We start from the raw sequence: 21,495 nt of genomic DNA, 5'->3' as shown, positions 1-21,495 counted from the left end.
TCTTAAGCCATGCAGTTTTGTGATTTGTTATGGCAGCCACTGAAAACTAAGCCAGGGCCCTTTTTAGGGGAGAATCTGGGGGGTGCCAGAGTCCCCACCACCCCAGCAGAGCAGGTAGTCTCAGTCTGACAGCTACTTCCATCATGGCTCCTGCACCCCAGGGCAGCTCCCCAGGATTGCAGGATGAAGAGGAGAACGTACTTGCCTTGGGGGGCAGGGGTTGTCTCAAGATTTTGTCCCTCAGGCCAAGTCTAATTTCTCTAAGAAATAAAGACCTCTTTGCTATTTCAAATCAGTTAAAAAACAAAACAAAAAAACACACAACTCGAGACAAAATAAGGCAAAGAAACAGCCAGATAACCAGAATGAAGTAACTTAAAAATGTGACAGGTGCCCGCCTGTTCTCATGATGGGAAGGCAGGTGTGATCCTCAGTGAGGGGCTGTTTGCATGTATGGGGCAATAATATCAACTGTGCAACAAGGTGGGGGGGGTGTAAGGAGAGGCTGAGGGTGGCACCTCTGCCTTGGAATGTGTGCTGTGCCCCCAACACATGAACACAAAGACTTGTTGGCCAGTAAGTCCACAGCCAGCTGCTGGTCCCAGTGAAAGGGAGGAGGGGAACAGGGGGAATATGTGCCTTGTGTCCCCATGGGAGAGTACCACCTAGCTTTTTACTGATGGGTGAACCTACCTGGATCCAGGTGGGGTGCTTCCCAGATGAGAAGACTGGAAGGAAAACAGGTGTTTATAGTGTGCTGTTGCAGCAGGGGATGAGGTAGGAGGGGACCAGACTTTTTCCCCCCAATTACAGATGACATACAGTATTATATTAGCTTCACATGTAACAACAAAGTGATTAGACATTTATATGACTTATGAAGTGATCTCCCTGATAAGTCTAGCATCCATCTGACACCATACATAGTTATTACACTATTGACTATAGTCTCTATGCTGTAGTTTTCATCCCTGTGACTTTTTAGTTTTATTTATTTTTTTACAATGTAGAATTTTTATATTTAGAATTAGCCAGCTAGAACCAGTTTAGATGATCCCAATTTTGTTGGCAACATCACAGCATCATAGTCAGGAGCCAGTCAAACATATGCCTTCTTCTCTCCATCAGGCCTGATCAGGGTGTTGACCTTGGCCATGTCAGTGTCACAGAGCTTCTTCACAGCCTGTTTGATCTGGTGCTCATTGGCCTTGACATGCACAATGAACACAAGTGTATTGTTGTCTTCTGTCTTCTTCATGGCTGACTTGGTAGTTGGGGAGAATTTGATGATGGCATAGTGGTCAAGCTTGTTTCTCCTGGGTACGATCTTCCAAGGATATTTAGGCTGCCTTCGAAGTCTCAGTGTCTTCAGCCCCACATCTATGCTCAAGAGCATGGGCTCCTTGGGCATCACATGGAGCTCGTCATCAGTTAAATAGTGACCATCAGCCCATGTGGCCCAAAATGAGGCCTGGAGCATGGTGGGGGGCTTCAGCTGGCACAAGCAATCCATGTGCCAGAGCCACCTGCTCCCATTCTGACTGCTTTCAGTCTCTGCAGCACCTACTACCCTCCCCCTCTCCGGAGCAACAGGCCAGGGTTCTGCACCAAGGTAGGCAACCGAGAGAGGAGGTTTCTTAATGTTCTTTTGTTTCTATTGGACCTTGTTTTTTCCCTTGTCACTAGTAATACCAAATTTCTTTCTTTTTAAAATTTTTTTTCATATTTTTATTAGCTGAACAGTTATTTCTTCTAAGAAATCTTTTAAACTAAAACCTACACTAAGAAATACATTTTACATCATACATTCACTTATACTCACATACACTTATGCATGCATGCCCTAAAGAAAAAAGTTCAGGAAGTAAAAGATTGCCTTTTTAAAGAGCCACTTGCTCTGCCATCTCCTGTCTCCTCTTCCCTATTTAATTTCAAGAAAGCTGATCACAACCAACTAAATTTATTTCATAAATAATGGGACTCAACCAGCAAACCTAAACCACTGTGTTATAGGCTCTGGTTAAAGAGATGATCTTCAGCTCTTTATTACTAAAAAAAGAGACAAAAGGCCCCAAATGGAGTCACTTGTGCTAAGCCCCAAATCAGCAAACAGACTTAATATCTAACTTACAGTTTCAACCTCTCCCAGGAGTAGAATATTAAACCAGTCAATCTGGAATTACCTAGTCAGCACTAGAAAGGTTATGTGCTTGAATACCCTTGCTGTCTGTCATAGTGTGGTGGTTATAGTGCTACCCTGTGGCTCTCTCCCTCAAGAAGAAAATCCATTTTAAAGTTGAACTGCACATTCTTCAATTCAGAGTGAAAGCTGAGGGTCCTCTGAAATGAGCCATCTGCATGGTCTTGGGTGGTTCACGCTTATGCAGAACAACTGGGGGATTTATGTGAGGGATTGGGGTGGGGTCTGGGATTTTCTTAAAAATACCTTCAGCACAAGAAAAGAAAATCTGTAACTATGTGTAGCAATGGAAGTTAACTAAATCTATTGTGGTAATCATTTCTCAATATACACAAATATAAAATGATTATGTTATATACCTGAAACGAACATAATGTCACATGTCAATTATATCTCAATAAAAAATGCAAAAAATACCCCCACCCTTGAGGTAAGAAAGACAATATACACAGGAACAAAGACCAGACAATGCATGATGGTGAAGCTCTGATGGGTAGGCCACAACCCCTGTAGCAATCAGCCTAAAGCAGCTGGGACTTGGTCAGTGACCACAGCCTCCCTAATTTTTTTTTTTAATCCTTACCCGAGGATATTTTTTCCATTGCTTTTCAGGGAGAGTGGAAGGGGGAGAGAGAGAGAGAAACATCTATGTGAGAGGCACACATCGATTGGTTCCTCCTGCACTCGCCCCGGGGATCAAGCCTGCAACTGAAGTACATGCCCTCTGCTGGAACCGAACCTGGGACCCTTCAGTCTGCGGGCCAGTGCTCTAACCACTTAGCCAAACTGGCTAGGGCCCTAATTTTTGCTCCTGCTTTCAACTCAGGGCCAAACCAGAGAACACCAAATATACCCCCTAACCTATCACATAGGCTTCCCCACGCCAACAGCCTCCAACAAGGGCTGTAGGCCTCCCCTTCTCCACCATAAAGCCCCCTCTCCCCTGCCTGCCTTGAGTCTCTGCCAAGTGCAGGGGTGGCAGCTGACTCCCTGGGTCTACTGAGCTCTGATTAGCAGGCTCTGTTCTCAGCCGGGAAGTCTTCTTTTATTTCCACAGGTAACTAAATGAGTGGGGAAATCCTGCAGAAGCACGTTGGGAACACTAGGAAGGACACAACATTGCTTCTGTGGGATTCCTGCCAAAGACACACAGCCTCAGTCTAATGAGGAAACATGGGACAGACCACACTGAAGCACACTACAAATGACTGAGTTCTCAGCAAAGGTGTGAAGGTTGAGGAAAGATGGAGGAACTGTCACAGATCAGAGACTAAGGAGACAGAAGACTAAGTGCAAGTGTGAGCCTAGGCCAGAATGGGAGCACTGGGGCAAAAAGTAGGGAGAAGGGGGGGAAACTGGGGAAATCTGAATTCGGTATAGAGATGAGTTTCCAGTGTTGCATCAGCGTAAATTTTCTGGTTCAGATAACTAATGTGGTGATACAGATGCTAACATTGGGGTAAGCTAGGTGAAGTGTATACAGAGACTCAGTTATTTTTGTTACTTTTCTATATGTCTAAAATTATTTCCAAAATAAAGCTGGAAAAAATGTCTTGAGAAATCCAGGAGCTTCTAGGGTGTGCCGAAGCTTTCAGAAAAACACATTTCAGATGTCTGTGGCTATCAAGGTGCTGGCCCAGTGACTTGGCTCCTCTCTGTCCAGTCTACGTGTTTGAGCCAGGGGCTCAGCATGGTGGGCCAGAGAAACGCATCAGCAGCTGTGGGAGCCCCATGCAAGAGATTCGCTCTGGTTTGTGGGGTGATCAGTGTTCTTCCTGGCAGGTACACCCTAACTCTGGCTTCTCCTTGGAGCAGGGTGTTGAGGGTCTGCAAGTGTATGGTCTCAGGCCAAGGCCTTCACTGGGGCCTATCTCTGGTTCTGCATGTGGGGTAAGAATGGGATAAAGAGAGATGCTCTACAAAATGGCAGCTATTGTTTATTAAATCCCTTTGCCCTGTGTTCTCTGATCCAGCCAGTCTTAACCAACGAGTACTTGGGCTGTTTCACAGATGGGGAGGCTGAGGCAGGCAATGCAAGTCCTTGTTGTAGAGCCCTTGCCTGAGACCACTATGGTGCTAACCATCGTTGCTAACCACTGGGGTGTTGCTGGCTTATCTCCCCACTTTGGCAATGAGACTTGGAGAAGCTTGACTAGACCAAGGACCAAGGGAACCCCAGTCTTGACACACACACAACAACTAAGCTTCAAAGTCCTGCCCATGTCCTTCTCCAAGGAGCCCGGCCCCCAGGCAGCCTCAACACCATTTCATCCTGAACGATTCTCCTTACCCTGAAAGAACTCCAGTGCAGGGGAAGCAGATGCTAGGGTATGACTCAGAGGTTCCCTGCAGGCACTGGCAAAGCCAAAAGATCCTGGCAGCTGCAGGAGCCAGTCTGGGTGAGCTAAACTGGTAGATGTCAATGTGTGCCTGTGGGTCTGAAACCTGACTGCGCAGACGGAGGACAGGGTGGTTCCAGGCACAAGGGTGTGGCAATACAGGATAGGATGCACGTTCCTGCTATGCATCCTGGTCCTTGCTGTCCCCACCCCAATGCTCACTGTGCTGCCCAGCCTCCTGTGACAGCCCAGACTTCCAAAGGGCACTCAGGACCTGGAGCCTAGGCAGTGGCCACTGAAGGGAACTCACTCCTTCACTCCTGATAAGAAGACCTCCGACAGGAGGAAAGGTACCGCTAGCAGGACCAGGTTAGGAGGCCCATGAGTGGGGGCCAAAGGTCCTGGAATCCTCTTGTTCTGACACTGGGGGAAATGGTCTAGGAAAGGGAGCCCTAAGGACCACCTTGGTCTGATATTTAAAGGGGTGTGGTGGGCTGAATAATGGCCTCCAAAGATGTCTGTCCTAACCCCCTGGAACCTGTGAACATGTTACCTTACATGGCAAAGGCGACTCTGCAGATGTGATCAAGTTAAAGATCCTGAGATGGGAAACTGTCCTGGATTATCAGGCTGGCCTCAATGTCATCGCAAAGTCCTCATGAGAGGGAGGCAGGAGGGTCAGAAAAGATGTGACAACCGAGGCCTACTTCAGAGAGGTGTGAAGTGCTGGTTTTGAAGGTGGAGGAAGAGCCACTGGCCAGAGTGTAAAGGTACCTCTAGAAGCTGGAGAAGGCAGGACACAGACTGTTTCCTGTAGTCTCTAGGAGAAGCATGGCCCTGCACACCCATTATAGATTCTGACCTCCAGAACTGAAAAATATAAACCTGTATTACTCTCAGTCTCTGCATGTGTGGCAGTCTGTTACAGCAGCCACAGGACACTGACACAGGCTGTCACAAGGAAGAGGTGCAACTTTTGGGGGTGAGGGTCCTGTGGACAGCTCAAGGGAGTCACAGGTAGGCCGATTCCTGGTCAATGTAAGACAGTGAGATGCCAGAACAGCACTACTGCCTGAAGTCCAATAGCTGCCAGGGGAGGATGGTCATTCACAATCTCCATGCCAGGCCTGCTGGCCCTGAGAGCACAGTGGTGAATAGGTACTTTGCCTGCCTTCATGCAGCAAACAAGACAATCCAGGGAGTGGCACAATCTATAAAGGAGGCAAACAAGGAGATGACTATGTGAAGGGGGCTCAGATCAAGATTGGGTGGCTGGGCCAGCCTCCTTGAGGAGAGGTGTTGGAGCTGAGGCCCCAGTAAACAGGAAGTAGGCAGGGAGTTGGGTAGGTGCTGCATTCCAGGTGGTGAAACAAGAAGTGCAAAGGCCCTGGGGCTATAACTAACTAACCAGTGAGAGGGGAAGAGAGTGTGGGTTGAGGGAAGCAAGGGTCAGTCACTCTGGGCTTCAGTGGGGGAGGGATGCAGTGAGGCAGGAAGGCCCAGAAAGGACACCTATGGGGTCACTCAGGTGAGACGGTGAGGGGCTCAGGAGTCCGCCCAAGCTTTGCCTGAGACCTGGGGGGGCTGTTTTCTGGGAGAGGATGGAGGAGGCTTAGGTGGTTCCAATGTGGGGGCAGGAGGCCACTGTGTGAGGGCCTCCCTGTCAGTAGCATTCTCATTCATGTCCCTGTAAGGGACAAGTGGCCTTTGTCTACCTCTCCCACTCTAAGCTTCCCAAATGATAAGAGGTTGTCAGGACTTCTAGTACTACTTAGTCCCATCACACCACCAGGGAGGGTATGAGAACAAAACATACAAAGCACCTAAATTGTCTTAAAAATACTCTAAAAGCCACCCATGTGGGTCCTGTCTAGGTGTCGCTACCCTTATCCACTCAACCCTGCTTCATCACCCCAAACAGGCAGGTCATAATGGTCATCCCTGTGGTTCCTCAGGGCTCCAGTGGTGGAAGGAAGGCCACACCTAATCTGCTCCTATTCATGGGTCAAGGGAATGTCTCTTTGCACAACTGGGAAGGCAGAGTCACAGGGTCAAGGCTGACTCTGCCCTTCACCAGCTCCTGAGGACCTTGTGGCACCACTTGGTGAGTGAGGGAGCCAAACACAGGACGGCGTTCTCTCTTTTTTTCAATTTTCACCCGAGGATATTTTTTCCATTGCTTTTCAGAGAGAGTGGAAGGGAGAGAGAGAGAGAAACATTGATATAAGAGAGACACACCGATTGGTTGCCTCCTGCATGTGCCCTGACTGGGGATCGAGTCTGCAACCGAGGTACGACATGTCCTTCGCCAGAATCGAACCTAGGACCCTTCAGCGTGCAGGCCAATGCTCTAACCACTGAGCAAAACTGGCTAGGGCAGAACCATGTTCTCTTGACTCATCCTGCCAAGGTCTGCCTAAACCTGCCCAGAGAACCCAGAGTCCTCATACATGGAATGCAGATAGGGCGGCCACTGTGTAAATTAGCCTGCAGGCTCCTCAACTAGTTGCATGTGGAGTTCCACATGACCCAGCAATTCCGCTCCTGGGCACATGTCAAAACTGAAGACAAGTCTTCTAACAAATCTCTGTACACGAGGTTCACAGCAGCGCTAGTAACAGTCATCAAAAGGTGGAAACAGCCGAAATGTCCATCAGTGGATAAACAGATAAACAAAATGTGGTCCATCCATACAGTGGAATATTACACAACCATAATATAAGGAATGAAGCACTGATTCATGCTGCAATGCAGATGAACCTCAAAAACATTTTGAGTACAAGAAGCCAGACACAAAAGACTGTATGATCCCATCTAAGTGAAATATACACAGTAATATAATGTGGTCCATTCACAGTGGAATGTTATTGAGCCTTAAAAAGGAATGAAGCTCTGACACATGCTACAACACAGATGGAAACCTTGAGGACATTATGCTGAGTGAAATAAGTCAGTCACAAAACAACAAATACTGTAAGATTCCACTTATATGAGGTCCCTAGAGTAGTGATTCATAGAAACAAAGTTGAAGTTCCAAGGGCATTCCTTTTGCCTCTGTAACTTGTTTTCTGAGCGCATTTCTTCTACCTCTGTGACTTTCTAATTAAGCTTTCTCTTCCAGTTTGAAGAAAAAAAAAAGAAAGTAGAAAGGTGGGTGCCAGAGGCTGGGAGGCGGGGATGGGGAATTAGTGTTTAATGGGAACAGAGTTTCGGTTTTGCAAGATGAAAAGTCCTGGCGATGGACAGTGATGATGGTGATGGTTGTACAATGTGAATGTACTTAATCCCACTGAACTGTGCACTTTAAAATGGTTAAGGTGGTACATTTTATGTTGTATATATTTAATCACAATTTAAAAAATTCAAGCACAGACAAAACTCATTGGTGGAAATAAAGATCAGAATGGGGTTACCTTTGACGAGTATGACAGGGAGGGGGCACTAAGGAGCCAGTTGCAGGCTTGAAACACTGTTTCTTGGTCTGGTCACACGTATAACAATTACATGATAAGACAATGAACATGTGTAACAATCCCTTGAGTTGTACACTCAGGAGTTATTCAGATTACTATATGTAAGTTATACTGCAATAAAGACATTTTTAGCCCTGGTCAGTGTGGCTCAGTTGGTTGAGCCTTGTCCCATGTACCAAAAGGTCTCTGGTTTGATTCCTGGTCAGGGCACATGCCCAGGTTTTGGGTTCAGTACCTGGTCAGGGTGCATACAGAAGGCAACCAACTGATGTTTCTCTCTCTCCCTCTTCCTTCCCCTCTCTCTAAAACCAATAAAAACATATTTTTTTAAAAAAAGAAACATTTAAACAGTAAGAAAAAACCCACCCACACCTGCCCTGTCCCTCCTGGGCCCACTGACCCTGAGCACTGTGTTCCTAACTCCCTGGGAACTCTAATGGTACCAGGGGGACAATGTGCCCTACTTGCTATCACTCACCTTCCTCGTCACCTGTTGAGAACACCTGCTGATAATTTTGGCAACGACTGAAAGTCTGGAGGGTGTTTAAGCTGGAAGGTGGGCCAACACTCGTACTGAATGTCCAGCCCCCTTCCTGGAGACAGCACCCTGGGCAGCCCCTCCACCCTCTGTCACTTTGGAGAAGGGGGGTTTGCCCTCCCCTTGACTCCACAGTAACCTGGGGGACCCTGGCCAGGTCATGAGCTCATACTCCTGGGTTCAGGGTGTGGACCCAAAGAGATTTTGAGGGGGCCTCTGGGCCAGGGAAGTAGGTCATCCCAAGGCAGTGACTTTTCTGCTCTGGAGCCCAAGAAGTCCCCTTTCTGATTCAGCCAGTTCAGGATGGGTTTCCATTCCCTGCAGAGTCCAGGCCTGTATATTTCCCTTCCCCTCCTCCAGCCCTGGGCTGCATTTCTAACCACAGGCACAGCATCCTGTTGCCTGAGTGGGCCCAGCCTCAGCACACTCTCCAGAGGCACCTTAACAAGTACCATGAACTGGGATTCAGGTGTGTCTTCCCAAGTAGTGGGGTCAAAACCAGAGGCCAGGTGCAGTGAGGCTACTCCCCCTAGCCACTCCCACCTGTCACAGGTGGGTAGCATTCACAGACCAGCCCCAGTGAACAAACATTAATCTTTTCACATAGTAGTTCTGTTCTGGCAATCTTTTCATTTGTCAAACAAAAAAACAAAGTGAAGTGGGGCGGAGTAGGAGGCCACTTCAGCGATATAACTGACTCAACAGCGTTGTCTAGAAACTGTGAACCTGGGGTCACAGGATCTTAGGGAGCTCAGCCTGTGAGCACCACGATGCAGCTGCTCCTTGTTCATGGCTGTCCTAACACACACACGCACATATGTGCACACATGTTCATGCCCAACTCCCTTGGAAGCTTCTTGCCCAGGGCCACTATTCATGCCAGTATGTAGTGGGAGCACTGCACAGCAGTGTGCTGCATCCTGTGGGACATGTTTGCACAAATAGGGGCAATTTCTCGGTTGATAGAGTTTACAAGCAGCTACGGAACAGATACCATAATGTCTTGGTAAACAGAAACCAATTAACATCCTATCTGCCTGTTGATAAAGGCCTTTTCTTTTTCCAGCTAATGGGCATTAACTTTCACCTAGGAGAGCCGAAGCATCTTACATAACCACTGCTCCCTGTCAGCCCCAACCCAGCAGGCGGCTGTGTGTTTCTCCAGGCTGCATTCGCTTCTGTGTGTGCCTTTCATACAAACTCTGGTCACTGCAACCCTGTGCTACAGTCCTACAGGTCAGACACAAAAGCATCAACATACAGAAAAATCCAGAACATTCTATGGTTAATCACTGTCCTTGGTCCTTGCAGACAATGCTGCCACACCTGTTGCCAACTACACTTGGAAAAACCTAAAACAACTGAGGTACTCGATGGTACTAAGAGGGTGCACTTGTGTTATGTTCAAACCCCAAAAGTCTTGCACTCTTGCCACATGGAGCCCAGCACAGCACTTATACCTATTTAATTATTTGCTGGATGAGTGCATTAATTCCCTGAACATGGCAAAGTTCTGCTTTGGTTGCAGTCCCTTCATGCCTGGCAAATTCCTCTGCATCCTTCAAAGCCCATCCTAAACATCCCGGCCTCACTCCCCAAAGTTAGCTGTTCTGTCCTTCACTGAACACTCCATGGTTCCCTGCTGTGTTGCGAGGGGCCACTTTTCATTTGCTTCCCCTGCTAGGCTGAGAGTCCCAGGAAGGCCAGGGCCTGGATCATGCTCAGTGTTCATGCCTGGCATAGAGGCAGGGGCATACACCTATAGACAGATGCTTTTGCTGTTCATCCTGCCCTTCAGGAAGGGCACTTCCTCTATCTCTGCCTCATTCCCCAAGCAGAAGCCCATACAGGCTTCTTGCCATGCCATGCTGGTGTTGTGAAAAGACAGGGTTTAGCATGTGACTTTGTATTAAACCTCCCAGGACCTCAGTTTCCCCACCTGTCACTATCTTCTCAGGCTGGTGCTGCTCGAGTGGGTCACAGGTATTGTTAAGTATTGTTCTGCCTAATAAGCAGTCAGAAGGGGCTAGGAGGGAGCCCACCTACCACCACCCAATCTCCCAGCTCTCACCACTCAGCTGAGCCCCAGTCTCTGGAATCCAGGCCCCCCTCAACTCTCCCTCCTCCAATTTCATCCCCCCCAACTGTTGAACAAACGTGGATAGCAGTACCCTGCTGCCCATCAAATGGTGGTCATTTAGGAAGTGCCTGTTCCCCACCAAGCACTTGCCACATGGAGCCCAGAACAGCACTTATACCTACTTAACTATTTGCTGGATACAGTGCATTAATTCCCTGAATTCTTTTGGGTCCCACATGTCCAGGCTTGTTCCTTCCCTCTGCTCACATCATCTTCACTACCTAGCACAACAGTGGTGCAATCTCTGATGGACACTTGGCTCTGGCCAATGTGCTCCAGGAAAAAGGGCCATGAGAAGCCCCCAAACCAGCTCATTTTTCAAGGCCTGGCTCTTATGCACCCCCTTGCCAGATCCAAGATAGGCCAGCCATAGGCTGAAGCCTCACCAGCAGTGGGTAGCTTCTCCCTATACTGCTGCAAGCCAGGAGTGCCACCCTGCTCCCTCCCCTCTCAAGGCCACAGGGATTTGCCAACAACAGGGGAGGGGGAGGGTCTCCCATATTTCTCCAGCTCTGAACTATTCTGCCAGGTGTTTCTCGGAGCACCTGTCCCAGAATCTCTGGGGACACTTGTGCAGGGCTCGAGTCCTCACCCCAGACTTCTTCAGTCACAGTCACCAGAGTAAGGCCCAGGAATCAATCAGCCCTTTAGACAGAATGAGGGGGAGACACGCTGCACTGACAAATACGAAAGACCTAGTGGGTCTTGGGTCAGCATGGTTGTAATTAATGCTTAATTGAAATGTACACAGTCACTTTTCCAATTCATCCCATGGCAAAGGCACAGGGCCTGGAGAGGGAGCAACAGCTCTGACATCTGTAGGGCTCATTTCATCATGGAAGCCTTGAAATCTTTCTCAAGGCTGGTGTCCAGTCCAGGTACCCATCTCACAGCCCGGAAGGCACAGGTCATCAGAGGCTCTGAGCCCCAGGTCCACTGACCACTCCAGCCAACAGCAGCCTCAATGTGAGCACTCCCCTCTGCTGGCTTTTCCTGCATCTCTCACCAGCACCACAGACCAGGTCCCTCTCAGGACCCTCTTGGGCTTCCCAACCCCTCAGCTTTCTCTTGGGTCCCACATGTCCAGGCTTGTTCCTTCCCTCTGCTTACAACACTTCGCCATCTAGCAAACTCCTTAATGGCTTCGGATCTTGGGGAACCTTTCTGGACCTCTGAATTAGTACTCCAGCCTCTGATCAGGACCAATCAATTACAGTGCCCTAATCACTTGGTGAGGGTCTGATCCACACACCCTTCCCTTCTGAGCCCGTGTTTCTGACTCCTCTGCACCTGTCCCCAGGCCCGGAACACAAATATTTAGATTGTAGAATGAGGCTTTGAGTTTGCTCTACTTCTGGAGGCAATACTGATGGCAGCATTCTGGGACAGTTTATAGCAACTGAAAGCATGGTGCTATAGCTACTTGTTTGCATTTAGAACAACCTACATCTGTCCTGGGCTCCCCTATGATCTCTTTGTGTGTCTCTGGTCAAAACCCTCAAGCCTTGGTCTCCTTTCTGTAAAACTGGGAGGACCTAGGACCAAGCTCCCAGCCCAGTAAGCACTTGCCAAGAGGTGGCAAAAAGCAAAACTGAGACATATACTTTCACTTCTCTGGGTCCTTATTAACTCTGGGCAGATGCCTCCACCTGAAGGAACAGAGTCAGGTGATCAAGGGAGCCTACACGGGCTGCCCATATTGGTCACATGGAGGGCTGGAAAATGTACCACAACCCTGCTGGCCTCGTCTTGCTGGAAACAACAGAGGCAGTTAGATAAGCACTTCCTCGAATAATGTCCTGATGGGAATGCTGCTTCATAGCTGTAGGGGTTAAATTGGGTCCCCCAAAATTCATATTCACCCAGAACTTCAGAAGGTGACCTTATGTGGAAATAGGGTCTTTGCAGATGTAATTAATTAGTTAAGTTATACTGAGATGAGTCATCCTGGATTTAGGGTGAGCCCTAAATCCAATGACTGGTATCCTTAGTAGAATACACAAACACACAAGGAAGGCCTGTGGAGATGGAGGCAGAGATCAAGGTGATGGGGCTGTAAGCCAAAAAACCCAAGGGTTGCTGTTGGTAGGAACCAACTCTGCTGTCTTAGTCTGTTTGGGCTTATGTAATAGAAAAGCACAGAGAGGGTGGCTTATAAACAACATAAATGTACTTTTCATAGTTCTGAAGGCTAGAAGTCCAAGATCAAGGCTCTGATAGTCAGCACTGTTCAGCGGCTATCTTCTCACCAGGTCCTTACATGGTGAAAGGGTTTAGGGTGTCCTCTGGGGTTTCTCTCTCTTTTTTTTTTTTAAATCCTCACCAAAGAATATTTTTTCCATTGCTTTTTAGAGAGAATGGGAGAGAGAGAGAGAGAGAAAAACATCTATGTGAGAGAGACACATCGATTGGCTGCCTGCTGCATGTGCCCAACCAGGGCCGGGGATTGAGCCTGCAACAGAAGTACTTGGCCAGAATCAAACCCAGGACCCTTCAGTCCGAGGGCCAATGGTCTAACCACTGAGCAAAACCGGCTAGGGCTCTCGGGTCTCTTATAAGGCCACTAATCTGCCTTGGCTGGTTTGGCTCAGTAGTTACAGTATTATTGGCCCCGGGGACTTAAGAGTCTCGGGTTGGATTCCAGCCAAGGGCATGTACCTCAGTTGCAGGCTTGATCCCCAGTTGGGGCATGTGCCGGAGGCAACCAATCGATGTCTCTCTCTCACATTGATGTTCCTCTCTCTCTCCCCCTCCCTTCCACTCTCTCTGAAAAGCAATGAAAAAAATATCCTCAAGTGAGAATTAAAAAATAAGTAAGGCCACTAATCCCATTTAGGAGGGCTCAACCCTCATGACCTAATTACCTCCCAAAGGTCCCACTCCCCGATACCATCATATTGAGGTTAGGTTTCAACATATGAATTTTAAGGGAAGACACAAACATTCAGTCTATAATCCCTGCCAACACCTTGATTTTGGCCTTCTGGCTTCCACAACTGTGACAGAATAAATTTTTGTTGCTTTAAGCCACCTAGTTTGTGGTAATTTGTTACAGCTACCCCAGGAAACTAACATGGCAGAGCCTGAGACCAAACCTCCCAGTTTTCACCCATCCCTTGGCCAGTGACCTGGCCCTGGCCCTCTGGTCACTGCTCTCCTCTCTGGACCTCAAGGGCACTCTCCTGGCAGAGCTTCAGCAGAAAACTTGGCTTCTGGGGAACTTTGTTGAGACCCTGGAATCCCAGCACTCAACTGCAGAGCAAAGTACTCAGTGAAGAAAACAAACGTTGACAAGCATATTTTAAAAATAGCACAGTGACCTGGGAAGGGCTGGGGGAAGTGGGGAGTCACTCTAATTCTTGAGCTGAGCATTAGTTTCATTATTCCTTCTACCTTGGTTCTTTTCATGTACACACTATATACTTTTTGTTAAGCAATAATAAAACCCAAACAAGCCCAAATAAAACTCAAAAAAACTAATAAATCTCTCTGATCATCACAGTATGCCTCTAACGTCCGACTGCCAAATAAAAAAGAACAAAAAATGGGGTGGCATGTGGGAAAAGGCCTGACCTCAGTCTGATGACATCCTCCACCTGGTGCAAATAATGGGAAATCATCAACAACTGAATCTTAAGACAGCTTTCCAAATAGATTTAACATCTGACATCTCTCAATCTCATCTGACATTTTCATTCTTTTGCTGGATCCAGGTGGGAAAAAAAAATTAGCAACAGCTAAAGAGTTCTTCTAGCCAATTGCTTTTGTTAAGGTACCTCATGCTTGTCAAGGTACCTTGTGTCAGTGTCTCAGGATGTGCCCTCCTGGGACTCCAGGCGATGCCCTATCAAGCCCAAGGTTTAGTTCAGAGCTTTGCAGAAGAGGAACTCAAATATTTCTTGGACTGAATTTTAGACTAATTGTGGAAGAGAAACAGAAATCTAACATTTAATTGCCACCACATGGGCCAGAATCCCTAAAAGATGGACAGGAAGCAAGGGAGCAACATTCAAAAGGATCTCTTGAGCTGTTTTTTACGTATCAGATTGGAGAGACAGGAATACTTGGTTGAAAAAAACAAAATATCCTGGCTACTGGAGGAGAAAACAGGCATTCCAACTTCACAGCTGAGAGACTATTGACCGCAGAACCTCTCTGGAGGAACATTAACCATTTTAATGGACATGCCCTTTGGCCTGGCCACTCCTAGGAAGTCGCTACATTGGATGTAAGCTTCATGAAGCTGGAGGTTTCAAAGTGCCTGCGCCACACAGGTTCACTACATATTCACTCACGCATGAGTCTATCTGTACAGTGCAGCTCAGTTTGTAAAAGAAAGTACGAGTGACAACTTAGTGAAAGACTGGGTACAAAATCAAGATGCCCGTTTGATAAAATCTGATGCAAATGTACTAGTGGTTAAAAGGGGCAGGGGATATACTCCCCTCGCCTCTCCTCCGTCCTCCCCAACATTGACTAACTCTGGAAGGAAACCTAAGAAATTAACTATGGTGTATCTGAAAGGGGATGGGGTGCAGGTATGGAAAGACCTGCCTATTTTACTGTGTGTCCTTTTACAATGCACTGGAAGGCTAGGGTTCGATTCCAGGTCAGGGCAGGTACCTGGGTTACAGGCTCGATCCCCAGACCTTGTTTGGGAGGTAACCAATTGATGTGTCCCTCTCACACTGATGTTTCTCGCTCCCCTCCTCCCTCTCTGCAATCAAGAATTTTTAAAAAAAATTAAATATATATGTATATGTACATATATGTATATATATGTATGTATATCTGTGTATAACAACATCTACATATATGTATACACATACACACACATTTTAAATGACTCCTTTTGAATTTGGACAAGAAACCTCAATGGCTTTGGTTTCCATAAGAGAAGCTGAAAGTGACATGACCCTTCAGAACATTCCAGCAACATCTTTGCAGGGAGAGACCGGGTGCCGGGGTGGGGGGAGTGATTGTGTAAGAGGTGCTATGCAAGCCTTATAGGAAAGGGCACCTTATTGCTTTTTTAACAACAAAGACACTGGTCTCCTTCTGTGCTACACACAGGCAAATCATACTCCCAGGACTGAAAAGTTCCAGAAAAATTATTATCCCCAGCACCATACCAGGCTCCGGTTTTGCAGTTTAGCTTTAAGTGTCTGTAACATTAGCTCCCTCACTCTGAAGTGTTTGCTTACACTGGGTTCATTGGCTTCAAGGGACCAAGGAGCTCCCTTGGGTCAGTGAGGGGCCTCAGTCTGCAAGAGTGGGGGCCAGAGGCCCTGCAATTCCTTTCCAAGTGACCTTGCCAGAGGCAGCACCCCAGGTATTGAAGTCCCACTCCCCCAGCGCCCCCACGCCAGGGCTGGGAGACTCATTCTCCAGCATCGACCAGGGGCTATCCTTCCAGCTAAGTCTTTCTGGACCCAGTCAAAGTCATGATGCCTGAAGAGCAGCTGCAAGAAGGGTGGGGGTCCCCTCCCCTGCCAATCCTTCAGAGATAAACAAAACAGATGGGCAAAAATGGGGGAGGTCCATAGAGAAGGATCAGTAATGCTCAGGAAGGGGTGGGCTCTGCCTCCCCAATTCAAGTCACTTTAGGTTTGTTAAATTTAAAACAGAATGGAGATAATTCTGGTTTTGTCTGGGATAGGATTATTCTAAACTGAGAAATCACTTTATGGACCATCATAAATAAAAAGACAGTGTGTGTGCGTGTGTGTGTGTGTGTGTGTGTGTGTGTGTAGGATTACAAAGGGGTGCAAATACAGGTGCATGTAGAAGAAAATACCTGCAGGTGCACTGAGTGGGGGTGCGAAGCAACTGAGTGCTGCTAGGGGCACAGAGCAGGTGGCAGTGGTGGGGAGTACCTGAGGGCCCTGACCCAAGTTGCTGAAGGGAAGGGCAGAGGGAGGGGCACAGACCTAGATGTCAGCAAAGTCAGTGAAGGGATACTAACAGGCCCAGGTGTTAGTGGAGGGCCCTGAGTTTGGGGTCACAGGCTCAGGTGTTGGTGTAGGAGTGCAGGCCCAGTTGTGGAGGCGGGGTGGGGTGGGGTGTATAGGAGGAGGCAGCTCCGGGTGTGCGGTATCATCAAGAAAGGCAGTCTCAGGAGATGTGGGAGGTGTCCATGAGTGGGGGTGCGGTATCAAGTGTGTGAGAGGGACCATAAGTGGGAGCACAGACTCAGATGAATGTGGGGGTGTAGACCTAACTGTGTTGGGTGCCTGGGGAAGCGGCCTCGGAGGATGTCACCGAGGCGGACAGTCTCAGGTGTATTGGGGGGGAGGGAGGGAACTCAATGAAAATGGACGTGGTGTCAGGTGTGCATGGGCTGACGGTGAGGGGCTCTGATCCCGCTGTGGGGGCCCCCACGGGGCACTAGACCCGAGGGGGGGCTTTGTCCTTTCCCTGCCCCCGCGACGCTGCTGTCATGCCCACCTCGTCCGCCCCCGTCCCGGGACCCATGACTGGGCCGTGCCTTCCTCAGGCTCGATCTGAGGGGCACTGGCCCCGCGACGCCTGCGCCGCCCCGCGCCCCCCAGGGCACCCACTCACCTGCTAGGACGCGTCGCCGTCACCGACACCGTCGCCTCTAGCCACCACAGCCCCGCCTCGAGTACCCCCAACAGCGCGCCGCGGGAGGGGTCCATGACGCACTCCGATTGGCTGTGCGATTACCAATCAGTGATGGACATCGTAATGATTGGTGGGTATAAAGCAGACGGGCAACCCCTAACGCCAATCGCTAAAGGGGTAAAGGCGGGACTGTAGGGAGAGACTCAGGGTGTATGTGGGGGGCGGGGCGTGAGGTGCTGGGAGGTGAGGGCCTGGAGGCGGGCGAGAATTGGAGAACTGGCAGAAGACAGGCAGCCCTGACGGCCAATCGCTGGGGAAAAAGAGCCGGCCTCCGAAATGGCTGGAGCGACTGGCGCAAGTGGAACAGAGGGAGTAGCCTAGAGGGCAGCGAGGATTGGCTGCGAAGCCGAAGGGTAGGTCCGGTGGCCAGCCCTGCGCAGGGGCCGTGGGTGGTGTGCCACGGGCGTGGCTCGAGTGTGCAAGGTGCAAAGTTAGGCCCTGAGCATGGCGGCCAGAAGTGCCCTCGGACGCCCCGCGTGAGGTCCCCTGGGGCTGTGTAGAGTGAACTTTAGCCGAAGGATTCGTGGGTAATCACTCCCCACTATTCTGCTGCAAATGACATGGAGAGGGCAACTCATGAGTTCACTAAGCTCTCCCTCTGCAGCTCCAGGTTGGTGTGAAGACGTGGAAAGAGGTAGAATCCTACTCACAAGCTTTGTGATTTTCTGGAAGTGTTTGACTTACTCTGAGTTCAAGCTTTCTGTCCCTGATCCAATGACATCCCAGTCCAGCCTCTTCCCTGATAAGCCTTTTGTGAATTGTAAGCCTTTTGATAATCTTAACCACAATCCCATTAATTCAAAGCAACCATTGGCCCCCTTTTACAGAATCCAGAGCACAGAGAGGTCAAGCTCCTTGCCCAACATCACAAAGCACTTCAGTGGCTGGATCTGGGTGTGAATCTAGATGGGGGTAAGGCAAGTGTCAAAGAATAGCCCTGGAGGCCTGAGAGACTTGGGTTCCAATTCCTATTCAGCCACTGACCCACCGCATAACCTTGGGCACTTTGATCCTGTTTCCTCATAGGACAATGATTCCTACACCTGGAGAATTTATATTTCAGCCCTTGCCTTGATCTTCTGGTAAATGCCTCTGACACACAGTAGGTCACATTAGGCCTGTGAGCCTCAGCTTCTCTGTGAGGTTGTGGTTCATGGAATTCTTTGCAGACAGCCACAAGCAGTTTAGGGAGCCATCTGTCATCCAGTGCTCTGTTGTCACTGGCACCTCCCCTGAGCCCACCTGTTTTCTGACTCCCTTAATCCCCAGGACAGAGAGGATTACAAATGTTCCCACATACTGGCTCTTATTACTCCAGGTTCAGGCTGGGGTTGGTGGAGATTCAGTTCAGAACCAGGGAGTCCTGGGAGGGAGCAAGGCTGAGCTAAGCCTTTATAAGGACTCACATTTCAGGGTTGTACTAGCCCCTGGTAAGTACTTAATCCATGACCTCTCAAAGGGCCCTCTTAGAAGAAATGACTGGGGTTCATACCATGGAAATCACTAGCCCAAGGCTACCATCTGATTTCTGATATTCCCATGATATTCCTACCTCCTCTCCCATACTTCCTAGCTGTGGTTTGCTTCTCTGAAATTTCAAGGCCCTGGTCTCCATTCTGCCCTCCAGAGAAAAGAAGGAACCAGGCTGCCCAACACCTACTGAAGTGTCAGGTCATTGCCAGGCCTGGTACTTCCCAAACACTGTGTCACCACATGACTTCCAGATGGGGGTGACAGTGCCCACTTTGCAGATGAGAAGACCTAGCCTCATGTGACAAGTGTTCCTTGCTGGAAGGGTGCGGGGCTGGGTTTGAATCCCTGCTCTTTTTTACTTGCTGGCCACAGGACCATCAGCAAGTGACTAAAATTCCCTTCCTCAGTTTCTCCAACTACCTCCCAGGGTTGATGACAGCATTAATGAGTTGAATGGAAGTAAAACTCACAACTGCATTGGTCTGCAGTGAGCACTCGCTGAGCATCTGTGATGGACAAATTATTCTTGGGCCCTGTTTCCCTTTTTATAAATAGCACTTTATGGAATGTGGATATAGACCAACTATGGGTGTGGTCTGCCAACCAAAGAGGGAGATATTAATGCCGAAGGAGTCCGAACTCACACCACCCACCTGCCAGGCCCTGAGAGGGAAGCAGCAAGCTCCTGGAAAGTCCCATGGTACCCCCAGGGACAATGCCAACTGAGGCAAGGGTCAGGCAGTGACCTAGCACCCAGCTGCTTCTCCTCTGGTGCCAGAAACACTGGCTGGGCTCTGGCTTCTATTTGTTTGTCAGCAGGCTGGCACCAGCAAACCTTCCTATAGCTTTACAACAATGTCAGGCAAAGCCCCTTGGCATCAGCAACTGATACCCCCACCATGGGAACCTTGGTTGTGCCTGGCCAGGGTGCTCAGGATCCTGGCTCTTCCGAGCTGGCCTGGCTAGCCCTGAGCAGGCCACTGCCTCTTTGCCCTCTAGTTCCCTCTACTTCTTGGGGATCCCAGGAATCATCTCACACCACAGGAATGAGCCAGGCCCAGGCACAGTGACAGGGCTTAATCAACTGAGACCAGAGAGCCAACTGTGCATGGTCAGATTAGCAACACTGGCAACAGAAGAGGGGGCAGAGGTAGGCCGAGCTGAGTTCTCATCCTGTTGTGGCCCCCCAAATGCCAGTGAGTCTATCTCCCATCTGGAAAATGGGGTTCACAGGCTCGGCCTCTTACAGATGTGTCTGCAACCCAGGAGCCTAGGTCCTTCCTTGGCTGGAGGGAAACAACAGTGACTAGAGCCAAGCCTGACTTTTCTCAAGGCATTTTCAGTCTCCCATAGGCTCTGAGTCCTGGCCACTCATCCAAGAGCACCTAGCAACAGAGGCACAGCCTGAATATGCTGGCACCTTCCTTGCAGTAGTATCCCCCTCAGCCCACATTCTGATGTCATCAACAAGGTCGGGAGCACTTGTTAGGGGGGTGCTGTGCTGGGCCCACCCCCAGCCAGGCCTTGCAGGAAGCTGTGGCCTAGTGCAGTGACACACACTTAGCCCATTTTTAGTTGAGGAGACCAAGGCTAACCTGAGGTGGCAGAGCAGTGACAAGAACCTAAGCATGTCAACCCCTGTGAAATGTGGGGTCTTCAGCTGGGCATGGGATACCTACTCTGAGGACATCCAAACAGGCCCTGAGTGCACCCACTGAAGATGCCCATTTCCTCAGGCTAAGGTGGGAAGAACTGATAAACAGGAGCCACCCATCCCTGAAGAAGCCTGCAGCTGCAGGAAGGCTGGCCAAGAGCCCAGGGGTGGGCCCTGGGCTGTGGGGAAGGCCTTTTCTCCAACCACCCTATGTACTTATTAATTTATTCACGTATATGGACAGAAATGTTTACAGGAAGCTGGAGCAAAGGGGGGAAGACGGGAGCCTATACACACACAGTGGGGGACAAACTGGAAAGCATACAAAGGGGCCTCAGATGGCATCAGAGGTCAGAGGCATAGCACAAGGGGTGATGGTACTGTGGCGCTGGGAATGGGAGAGGGCAGAGGGAAGGGTGCTCCAAAGGGAGGGCACAGCATGTGCAAAGGCCCAGAGGTGGGGAGGCTGGTATGGCTGGAATCATGATTAAAAGAGAGCATGGGGAAGATGAGGCTGGGAGTAGACAGGGCCTGGAGTATAGTTTGATTTTACAGGGAGGGCAATGGGGAGCCAAGGGCAGCACTTCAGGCTTCCTCAGAAACTAGCTGGCAGCATCCCCCCCACCCTCCCTCTCACTCTGTACTCCTGCCCATGTGACAGATGAAGAAACATGAGGCTCACAGGGCCTGAGGGCTGCCCCAAGGTGACAGTGTTTATAGGCAGTTAGACAGGCATGAACACAGCAAGGACGACAGGCCACATACACAAGGTCACCAGGGTGTAAAGCCTGGGTACCTAGCAAGGGGCAAAACTGGGAAAACAAGAACTTCGCTCCCAGGGTAACCTTTTCTTCCTTAGCACATCACTGGTCATGCAGTTTAGATACCCTGACCTTTTCCTCCTTAAAGATAACATCTAGGCCTCAATTGCATTTCAGCTCCAGGCCCAGAAAAGCAGCAAAACCAGACAAGTGACACCATGGCTGCCTCACGACCAGCTGCACTGACCATAGATGCCCTGCCCTGGTGCTGA

At 49.3% G+C, this 21,495-nt stretch overlaps 1 protein-coding gene across 1 annotated transcript in view; it reads right to left on the bottom strand.

Annotated features, from left to right (window-relative positions):
- The window catches only part of SLC25A42 (solute carrier family 25 member 42), a 36,000-nt gene extending 18,637 nt beyond the window's left edge, over nucleotides 1–17,363 (bottom strand). The window contains exon 1 of the mRNA XM_087816834.1: nucleotides 17,255–17,363. The gene's annotated coding sequence lies outside the window, so the exon portion shown is untranslated. The remainder of the gene's footprint in view (nucleotides 1–17,254) is intronic.
- Nucleotides 17,364–21,495: the final 4,132 nt, after the last annotated feature.

Source organism: Miniopterus natalensis, chromosome 4 (genome assembly GCF_054644295.1).
Source record: "Miniopterus natalensis isolate mMinNat1 chromosome 4, mMinNat1.hap1, whole genome shotgun sequence".
Classification (NCBI taxonomy): Eukaryota; Metazoa; Chordata; class Mammalia; order Chiroptera; family Miniopteridae; genus Miniopterus; species Miniopterus natalensis.
This window is presented reverse-complemented; position numbering and strand designations above follow the sequence as displayed.